We start from the raw sequence: 11,571 nt of genomic DNA, 5'->3' as shown, positions 1-11,571 counted from the left end.
GGCAGCAGGACCAGCAGTGGCCATGCTGATGGTCAGTCAGGGAAGGGCCTCTTCATTGGAAACTGCAGTTGGAGGCGGGGCGAGCTCCCAGGCCTGCAGTTACCCCGTGGGTCTGACGGTCAAGCACGATGCACGGGCATTCCGGGGGTCCTTGCACAGAGAATGCCCTGTGTGTGGGCAGCAGCCTGCCTGACTCGGACTCGAACGCATGATGTTAGAGCTCCAGGGACCTCAGACACCAATCTAATGACATTCATGTCAGGGTTTACAGCTTCATCTTGTCTTGAGTGTAAGATTGAATTCTGTGTTCTGCCTGTCCCCACGCTGGTCTGATGGGTCTGGCACTTGAGTATCCCCAAACCTGTCAGCGACACATTCTGACACAAGGTGTTCTAACCTGATACCTTCCTCTCTGGCACTCCTGGCACTTGTGCACTGTGCACTGGCCATTTTCCGTGATGCTGCTTACAAGCAGGACTGGGAGAAGATAGGCTGTGTCTTGCCCTCCCAAAGATTAAGGTGCGTGACTGTTGCAGGCTGGGGCCCTCCTGAATGTAAGGCACACGAGGGATTTGGCAGCACGATGAGGAAACCGAGGCTCAGAAGACAGGGAGAGGCCTCATGCATGAGCCCAGGGCCACCTTCCCTCTGACGGGCTGCAAAAGCCAGACGCAGGCTGATGCGGGAGTCCAAGGGTGCAGCTGCTGATGGCAGAGGGGCTTTTATGTGGAGGAGGTTTAAAACCTGCAAAGCCACTCGTTTCCCGGGGTAACCGGTTCAGGCAGGTACAGTGGCTTGCTGCCGGGTGAAGTGAGCTGACCTCTGTGAGGAAAGGGAGGCTTCCAGGGACCCTGTGCCTAGTTCTCTCAGCCAACCCACCTCACAGCAGGGGTTATGAGGAAAAGCTAGTAATAAAAAAGTCAAGATTAATAGCATTTTGCAGATTTTTATGACTGTCTTTGAAAAGCTCTCATATTATCCTTCTAAATATACCGTTTTTCTCTGAAAGTGAAAACTTGAGCTGACCAGGTCCTATGAAAACAATTTACTTTGATAACTGCACTAACCGGTAATTACCCCTCTTTTCCAAAATAGATTTCTAGGCATTAGGGGGATGGCAGCGGCACGGTCGTGGGTATAGACTGCTGTCTTAGGTCGCACTTTCCAACTGAGTGAGGAAGGTTTAAGAAATCAATGGTTTCATGCAATTCATCACCATTAGTGAAAGCTATTGACAGTATATCTTAGCTCTTTATTCCACCACTGAAAACGATCCTCCTATGTGCTTTGTGGGGTTTTTTTGTGTGTTTTTTGTTGTTGTTTTTGGTTTCAATGACGAACCTGGACTCCATCATAATGTAGATAATTGTATATTATTGACTTTCACCTGGATACGGAACCGTGACACCACAGCGATTTTAAGACTGCAACTCCTTTTCTCGTGGAAGGAAATTAGAGATCGACTAGTATACTCAAATAAGAGAAATGGCATATTCTATATATTTACCAGCACTTTGTGGTTACTGGATCTCAGCATATATTCAGCCTTTTATCCCTTCTTCCAATGAAGCTTTTCGGGAAGTAGCTACCATCGGCTTTCTCAGTTTCTCTTCTACTTAGCGAAGGAAAGAATGTATTATAGTTCTCACTTACTAGGTACACAATGTCACTTTGTATTGATTCCTAAATTACACATGGGCAGGAGGATGGTTGTGTAGTTAATCCTTGTTCTCGTTCCAGTAAGCTGGGTTTTGGCAGGAATTTGGTGCACGTGAGGAAGCTCTCCCCTTTCAGGAGAAGAATCACTGATCATAAGCACGTGGTTTGATGTCACATGTAAAGGGATTATGTTGGCACGTCGTCTGGCATGCATTGATTTTTGCTTTTATCACAAACATGTTTGGACCTGAATCCTCCAGTACCCTCAGTGCCTGCAATTCCACCCTCTTTCCTTGAAATCATTCTACCCCACAAGGACTAAGGAGATCATTCCAGAGCGCCCACCCCGGGCCAGGCCCTGCACTGTCGTCAGGGACTGGGAGACACACCGCCCAAGGCAAGCAGAGCAGCTCATCACAGGGCTGTGTGGTTGTCGTGTGCACCCAGGGAAGGGGCGAGCCATTCTACCTGGGGTGGGCGTGGAGGGCCCTAGCTTACAGGCCCCCGGATTGGTTCTTGAAAGGTGTTTCTTACTTGCTGTGTTGGGTCGTCTTTCTCTTCCTCCTGCCACTCCATCTCTTTCACCCACAGATTTCCACCCCTACCCATGTGGGGGGCAGTGGGAGGTGATGTGCTCTAAGCCGCTCCATGAGCCGCAATGAGACTTGCTACTGAGCCTGACTTTGTATCTCCTTAGCCAGGACCCTCCTGGGTAGGTTATATAGCCTCCCTGAACCTCAGGGTTTCTTTCTGTCTGCTGTACTGACATCCTAAGGCAGACAGAGTGAAAGGAAAATATTGTATAGGAGGTGTCGTATAATATAGGAGGCACATAGCAGGTGTCGTATAATATTTCCTCTCCACGTGCCTGAAATATGCACACACTGCAGTGTTTACCACTGATTGAGGCCCCTCCACTAGACACCTTTCTTTTTCCGGCATGCAGCTCTCCACGTGACTGGCCTGCAGCCAGAACCCACAGTGACCAAATCGGGCAGCATGGGAGCATGTTTAATGAAGAAATGCACTTCAGTTCTGAAGTGACACTCCAGTTTACAATTAACGTGTAACCATTTTTCAGGACACAGATAATCATAAAAGTGCCACCTAAATGAGTTCACTTTTTACTGTAAACCTTCTCTTGAAGTAAACATACAAAGATGTATAAAAACCTAAGTGGATAGCTGAATGAATGTCAGAAAGTGCACACACCTGTGCCAAATCAAAGACGTAGTCTATTTAGCCCAAGGGCAACCATACCCTTACTTCTGTCAGCATGGGTTGGATTAGCCTGGTTCTGAGTTTTATGTAAATGGAATCACAAGGCATGTACCCTTTCGTGTCTGGCGTCTTTCACTCAATATTCTTTGAGGCTCATCCACATTGCTTTGTAGCAGGAGGTGATGCTCTTTATTGCTGTATAGTATGTATCCATTCTGCTGTCGAAGAGATGCTCGGCGATTTCCAGGGTGGCTGGATTTCTGATAAAATTGAAGTCTTCTGTGCGTCTCCTGTATGTACAGTTTCTAATTTCTGCTGAGCAAATGCCTAGGAGTGGAACTGCTGTGTCATCAGGTATATTTCAGCTTTGATAGATACAGCCAAATGGTTTCCCAGACTGCTTTTACCAGTTTCCACTGCCACCCTCCATGTATGAGGGGGGATGAGTTTATTTTGCCCCCAAATGCACTGAAATTTATATTTTCTCGTTTCCATCTCTCAAAATAGCTGTTATTCAGTGCTGTCAAAGTACAATCTCTGGGGCTTAGCACTAGATTATAAAACTGGAAAATGCTCTCCCCAAGATTTCACAGCGGATTTCAGTCTTGAGTGGTGTTAAACACAAATCAGAATAGCAATTGCCCCCAGCTTAACAAATGGCATCTTTTTAGCTACTCTGCCACTGTCCTATTAACATGTAAAGAAGCTCAAGATCTTGCTCAGCTCACATCATTCGAGTTTTCCACTTCTGGAATGTGGGCTTGGGCCCCCCCTCTGCCTGTCCTGGTTACAAAACAGTGACGGTGTCTGAGGAGCAGCTGTATGCACTGGTGACAGAAGCAGCTTCTTTTGTTTTGAGAGCAAAGGCTACTTTAGCTTTTTCTGTTATGGGATCCAGGAAGCTTTAATTTATTCCGTTTGATGTAAGTAATTAAACCGTCCCTTTGGTAGTTTAAATTGTAATTGCTGAGTAAGTACATATGTTTGTCAGAGTTGAGAGGTCAGATATCGCTGGGAAGGTCAGTTCTTTGTTTGGCCACAGAGCGGGTATTGTGAGCTGCAGAAATCCTGCCTGCCTGCTGACCCCAGGCTGACTTCTGTCGGGGGCCGGTGGCAGTCCATAGATTTTCTCTGCTGTAGATCGAAGGTAGGTGAAGACTCAGTTCTCCTGGGTAGTTTTCCAGCAGCACTGCTCTTGGGATCTGCCTCCAAGTTTGCATTAGGATGCTTATGGTAACGCTGGAAGACAGCCCTGCTCCGACCAACGCTATCCTGAGCAGAGACATATTTTATAGCTAAACTTGAAACGGCCATCTCTCTGCTAGGTTTCATTAAAACGTTAAGGCAATAGAATTTTCTCAATTTTAAGGCGTCCCTGCATAAACTTTCTCAAGCCTCTTGGCACTTGTTACCATGCTATTCTAGTTTAGATGCTATGACAGTTGGCATGAACTTGTACAGCACTTGGTGATTTTTCATTTAATTTACCCGTATTTCATGTTCCACAAAAGTGCCCGGCACTCTACTATTTCAACAAGTTTGAGAGTCATGGGTCTCTAAGGAGAGCCTGTGGTTCCAAAACATTGTCATGACAGCAGTCACTGTATCTTGAGGGCTCCCTGTGCCAGCGCTGAGGTCCCTAACACCAGGTCTCCTGGAGGCCGCATCACAGTCCTCAGGCTGTCCCTTCCCTCGCAGCCAGGCGCCCTGCTCTGCTCCCAATCTGGAAAGGCTGGTGTTTTCTCCCTTTTTTTGTTTTTGTTTTAACTTGAAGGCCCACAGGTTTCCTCAAGCATTGTGTTTGTGGTACTGGGCATGCTGTCCAAGGGGTGGTCACAAAGTCCAGGTGACCCTGTGCATGGGGGTTTCCCTATGGGCTCTGTTGAAAATGTAGGTGTTTGCATATTTATTTTTGTGATTTTTAGTACATCTAGGTGAGCAATGTGTTGAGTCTTTTAAGGAATGACATAGATTCTTACTGGCATAAAGGCAATCCCCAGTTTGCATTCCTGCACTGTTTTCTGGCATGTCTGAGCCCGCAAGCTAGGGACAGCAAATAGATTTTATCTGATTTACCAATCCTAGTCAGTTGGTGGTGATTTTCTGGTGTTCTTCAGGATTTGGAGGCCCTGCCCCAGGCTTAGGAAAGTGAAGAAGTGCTGTGGTCGGTTAGCAATGTCTGCATGGGGCCTGGCTGAGCAAAGGGGGGCAACCAGGTCACCACATAGTCCCTCCCCGGCTTCTAACTGAATTGGTCCGGCACCGTGGAGCCAGCATCAGCAAGGATGAGCCCCAGGCACACTGCCTTTTCTGTGGCTTAACTGTGTGTCATTAGAGGCAGTTTAGCATGGCAGCTCACTCAGGGCTTAGGCTCTGAAGCCAAACCTGCCTGGGTTCAAATCCCAGCTCCACTTCACTAGCTATGAGACTATGGGCCAAGACCTGAGCAAGGACGGGCCTTTAAACTCCAAAAAAACTAGGTACTTACTCAGCAATTAAACTATCAAACAGGTAGTTCAATCACTTATACTGAGGGAATAAATTAAAACTTCCTTGAATCCCATGATAAAAGAGTCTTGTGGCTCAGTTTCCTCCTGGATAAAATGGGAATCGTAATAGCAGCTACCGCTTCTGGTCGCTACAACGATGAACCAGTTAACAAACGTACGGTGCTCCATAGGTGATGCCCACTGCTTTCATCATCATCAGTCCTCCCGCTCTATAGACTGGACTCCTCCTACTGGTGTGGCCACCAGCCTCACCCCCTAAGGCTGTATAGCGAAGACCTGCTGCTGCGCCTCTGTATTGTACTGGCCACATGCCACTACTGGGCTGCCTTTCCCCACTGCCGAGGTTCCACTTCCCCAATAACAAGAAGAAGAAGAAGAGTTCCTTTGATGGAGTACTTCCTATATATCAGGCACAGTGCTAAGTTATACGTAACACACGAAATTCTTCAACAGCTCTAGGAGGGTGATATCATCGTACCCATTTCATAGATAAGGAGGTGCAGAGAGCTTAAGTCACACTTACTGTGTGACCTACACAGTAAAGAGCAGAATCAGGATTTGAACTCCGGTGCCTCCTTGGGAAGTTGGATAATGTTTTTCTCTTGGCCAAGTTGCTCCTGTGACCAGGACCCCTACCCTTGTTGCCACCTGCCCATTCTTAGCACAAATGATTTAGATCATTATTATAAAGACATTCCAGGTAGAGATTTTTTTTAAAGGCCCACTAGGGCAAGGATTTCAAAGTGGTTTCCAGAAGGGTCATTTGATCAGAAAGCCCTTTTCATGGTTTATCTAGTTCGTGGTGCTTTGTGGTTATTGGATCTCAGAACATATTCAGCCTTTATCCCTTCTTCCAATTAAACTTTCAAGAAATGGCTAAAATAGGCCTTCTGAAGGTCCTAGTGGAAATGGATGATAATGTGAGGTAGAACATATTACTAAAAATATGGACATTTTTTGAAAGGAAAAAAATGAGTTTATTTGATCACGTGCACAGTCCAAGCTGTAGGCACTGAACACCTTAGGTCATGTCAATGACAGGCCTGGCGTTGCCAGCCTGGAGGCTTCTGGGCATTTGGGGCAGGTGGTCAGCCAGGACACACCTCCTTCCTCCAGGGTTAGAAGCCTGATGGCGGCTCTCCACTTAAATGGGAGCAATTTCATATAAGAGATTGTCCTCTCATAGAACCCAGGGGACCCAAACATTGCTCCCAAATTGGCCACACAGGCAGAAATTTCAGGAGTGCTTGGGGACACTGCATCAGTCAGAGATTCTTGCCTGCCTCTGGCTTCTCTATTCTAGGCCAGTTCTTCACACCTACCTCCTCCTTTTCTTTCTAGTTTTAGGAACGGTCCTTTTCCCTGTCCTGATCTTTCGGTTGCGAGCACTATCTCTCTCTCTGCCTGACCCGTTGACAGCCAGAAAGCTTCCTCAATCCCCTCCCAGCTTCCTATCCCAGAAAACACTGCCTGTCCTGAGAGGTTCGCCAGCGCAGCAGGCGTCTCTTGGGCTCACATTGATTTACCTTCTGTGAGAATTCCCTCCGTCTCTCACAGCTTAAAAAGGATGACCCCAGAGAAAACCCCAGGCAATGCGACATGGGCACTGAGAGTAAGCAGCAGGCTGGCCTGTGCTGAAATGGTAAAGAGTCAGAGGGATGATAGTAGGCACACCACCATCTGCTACAGGCACACAGTGTCCTCAACGCTGAGTCATCTTTGTGTTCCTGGAGCCATCCTGGGTGTCACCCTCACTCAGACTAGGCTGAAATCCTATTTTCCTTCAATCTTGTGAATACTCTCACGGAATTCCAGTAAGTTTCTTTTTTAAAAACTGCACATGTATTTTATGATTATAATGGTTAGTATTATGGTTGCCGTTATTATTTTGCTTAGGCTGGTTAGAGTTGGTTTCAGGTGTAACTGATAAAGAACCTCTTCCAGTGTAGGTAGCTGAGTAACCAATGGGCGGGGAATAATTAGGTCATTTGAAGAGGGTCCAAGTGATATTTACTACGTGGTATGTCCTGCAACTGATAGTATAAACTAACACTGACTGAGCACTTTCCACCAGCCAGGATTTTCCACTTAGACCCCATGGGGCAAGCTCACGCAAACTCTTCAGCACAGGCTATGAGGAAAAAAACCATAGATATGAACATGACCAAACTTAAAAGGTACACAGTAAACTGGAAAAATATAATTGCCACAGATCTGATATTCAAAGATATGCTTGATCTATAAAAATAAGCAAAGAATGAAAACCCCAAAAGGAAAATGATGTACCAATAGTCAATCAATATGTAAAAAAATCTGTTAATAAAGGAAAAGTAAAATGGCAGATTATTCCCCAACTTCCCAATTATCCTATCAATTGGGAAAAATATGCCAAAATGATAAAGCGAGATGTTGGTGCACGTTACACTTCCTCCTGCCCGCTGCTGGAGGGGTTGTGAAGTAGAACAGTGTACACTTTCTGGAGCCGGTTTGAAGATGGATCAAAAGCCTTTAAAATGTTCATATCTTTTGACCTGACAATTCCAACTCTATGGCCTTTATCAGGGAAATAGAGTCGTGTAGAAAGAGAAACACATAGCTCTTTGTATTATTTATATAATTAAAGGGAGGTGTTTTTTTTTAATTTTTACTGGGGAACAGTGTTTTTCTAGGAGCCATCAGCTCCAAGCTCCAAGTCAAGTAGTTGTATCAATCTAGTTGTGGAGGGTGCATCTCAGTGGCCCATGTGGGGATCGAACTGGCAACCTTGGTGTTATGAGCCTGAGCTCTCACCACTTGAGCCAACCAGCTGTCCCTTGTTTGTTTTAACTGGCTTGCTCCTGGAATGAAGGGCAGTATCCCAAGTGAGATACATAAACATTTACAAGCACTTTTCCAATGCCAGGTGCTTTTTTAAGAGCTTTACACGTATGAACTCACTCCTGGAGACACAGTCCAGCTGGGGACCACTGGGGCAACTACCCAGCACAATGAGGGAACCGGGCAGGACTGGTGTGGCCTCAGGGCTGCAAGTAACAGAAAACAACTTGAATTAGCATAAATTAGGGGCAAAAAGGATTTTTGGGGGGGCAGGGGTTAAGAAACCTGTGAAATCTCAACAATAGATATTAACAACAGTTAAGGCTTACTGAGAGCTTACTACAGGCCAGGCACTGTTTGAAGCACTTTGCATGTATTAATACGTTTAATCTTTACTCAATCCTGTGAGGTAGGTACGTTCTTAATCCCATTTTGCAAGTGAGGAAACTAAGGCAAAAGAGGGGATAAGTGGCTTGCCCAGGGTTGAAACAGTCAGTAATGACAGAGCAGTAATGCCAGCCAGCCAGATAGCTGGCTCCAGGCAGAGCACGTGTTCTTAACTAAGTGAACGAGGGCTTGGCTGATTCATGACTGGAGACGACGCTCTCAAGGCCTCTTGGCTCGTCTTGCATCTCGGAGCTTCCTTCCCAGGTGGGCTCCCTCCACGGCGGCAGCCACCAGCTCACACTGACCTCACGGCTCACCATACCAGCAGAGCAGGTCTTCCCAAAAGCCCCAGCCCAAGTCCTGGGGACTGACGGATCCGGTTAGGGTTGTGCGCCCTCTCCTAGCCTGCTCAGAACTCTGCAGGACTACTGCAGAACGGAGGGAACGCGGTTTCTCAGAGGAAGGGATGCTGGGCAGGCATATGTCTGTCTACACCGAAGGCCAGTTATTTGTGATCAAGGACCAAAGCGAAAACCAGGTAATGAAATTCCTGCTACATGCCAGGTGTTTGCAAGGCACTGGGGAACCACTAAGACATGGCACTGGGGGATTGGGGAGCTACTGAGACATGGTTGTTGCCCCCATCAACTGGGGAGAGAGCAAGCAAAAGGGAAATTGCAACAAAGAGTAACTGGAGCCCAAGGAGAAGGGAATGACTGATTAAGAGGTGAGCAGGCGGCAGATCTGCAGGCCCGGCAGGCCCAGTGAAGTAGTAACGAATAGTAACTACCACTGCTTGAACGCATACTACACGCCAGGCACTACGCTAAGCAATCCGTGTATATTTATTTTTACTCGGGTACCTGTTGTATCACAAATGAGGAAACAGATACTTAAAATAAGGAAATAATACCCAAGGACCCATAGTGATGGAGCCAAGATTCAATAGTCTTTTAACACTTCAATAAATATTTTGGACTTAACCATGTTGCCAAGGGGAGGCCAGCAAAGGTCAGAGTCAAATTCATTTTTCCCCGTAAGTAATCTACATTGAAAACGAAAATTTCTTGGTTGGTAGCACGCTGATATCATGTATCTATCATTGGGGTGCGCACATTTAAGAACTTATTCAATGGGCCCCAACAACGAAGATGTGGTCAGTGAATACTGGACTTTTTCCAAACTGCTTTTAAGTATCATCAATATGGCGTGCAAGCAGTACCCGTGAAAAAACCAGGGAAAAAAGCTGGAAAGGATTTCAGATCCAAATACAAAGGCCTGAAACCACCAAAGGGGAAACCGGATCTGACCTGAACATACTACATATGGAAAGCCTGGAATTGCTGCGATGCTCTGGGGAATATTCAGTTACAAGGGAGACCTAGCACTGACCTTCTGCGGAGACAATCAACAGAAGACTGTATTTGACAAGAGGAATTCACTTCCTATTAACAAGGCTTCTAACCCTGTACAAGAGAGAGAAGACAGGAGGGCAAGGACCCCATTTGGCTTTGAAGAGTTGAACCCTGGTTCTTTAGGAGTCTGAAAGGAAAAGAAGAAAACAAAACAGGAAAGAGGAGGTATTGTGTAGAAAGGCCATATGATCCACCCAGCTGTTACTCCAATGCGTTTGCTAGAAAGGCCAAAGAAATGACAGAAATAAACCAGTAGAAACTTGACCTTCTTTTCTTATTTTGAATTACATTTCTTCTGCAAATACTCTCGGCATATAGAAGATAAGAAAGAGGGCCAACTAATTCGAATTTTCCTTCCTGGGTGGCTTTCAGGGCTAGCCATTCCTCTGACACATCTCTAGCCACTCTCCGTGCTCCCCACACCCCGCAGCAGCACACACTGCCCTTTATTGGGCACTTACAGAACCCCATATACAGTGTTTGTATTATGACACTGCACTGAAATGGTCTCCTCCACTAGATTACAACTTACTTCTGCTCTCAGCGTTTTGGCATTTTCTATGTTGGCTTAGTTAAGGAAACACTTGCATACGTTTATAAATACTGCAATGTACTGTAGTAAATCTGTGTGGCCATCTATGGTCCAGGAGCTCCTCAAGTGCAACTTCACGTCTTAATATCTTTATCTCCGTTGCCTGACAAGGTGCCTAACAGCTCCCAGCGATTAGTAGGTGCTCAGGAAACGTTTAAAGGGCTAAGCACAAACTTTCTCAACACATGACATGGTAGGAAACGGGTAGGAGAGTAAGAAACAGGATTCTTGATGGAGAAACACTTGTGAATTGGTGACACACCGTCTTTTTCGGTTTATGGGCTTGAGGAATGGGAAATGGCAGCTTTCTGGGGCGGTATAAATGTAGCTCCCACGTTCCTAGCTGGGGCGCATTCTCAGAAGTTGGAAAAACGGAGTTAACGTGAACAATATACGGGTGCTTCGCATTTAAACCCCGCAACAAATCTATGAGGCCGGTTCCAGTCCCCGCGGTGCAGAAGAGGAAACAGGCCCAGGGAGAGTTCTTTCTTGCCCAAGTCTACCCAAGCGGTCGATGCCGGGTCTGGCCCAGCGGCTTTCCTTCTCCGAGGGCTGCTTTCCATCCTTTCAGTCCCGCTGGGCTCGTCTTGAAGACAAGGCGTCGGAAAGCGGCTGGGGGCTGAGAGCCGGGGCCTCCACGGAGAGTCCTGCTTATGTTTGGGGCACCGGGGAGCCAAGGGCAGCTCCAGAGGCGGACAGCGAAGCGAACCCAGCGGCCCCGCACGCCGCGCACCCCGGCCTGGCACGCATTCAGCGGCACCCGTGAGCTCGGCCCTTCGGGAGAAACGGGCGTGTTTTCGGCCCAGAGAGGATCAGTATTTTGAAACTCAAATCACGTTTGCGCGCGGAGATGGCGAAGCCAACTCGCCCTAGACGCTCACCAATGAAAACCTCGGAGACAATACGGTCTCCACCCGTCCGCTAACGAGGCCCTACCGCCCGGAAGCCGCGGCCGGAAGTTCCGGTGGGT

Source organism: Hipposideros armiger, unplaced genomic scaffold (assembly GCF_001890085.2).
Source record: "Hipposideros armiger isolate ML-2016 unplaced genomic scaffold, ASM189008v1 scaffold_337, whole genome shotgun sequence".
Lineage (NCBI taxonomy): Eukaryota > Metazoa > Chordata > Mammalia > Chiroptera > Hipposideridae > Hipposideros > Hipposideros armiger.
Note: the sequence above shows the minus strand (reverse complement) of the source record.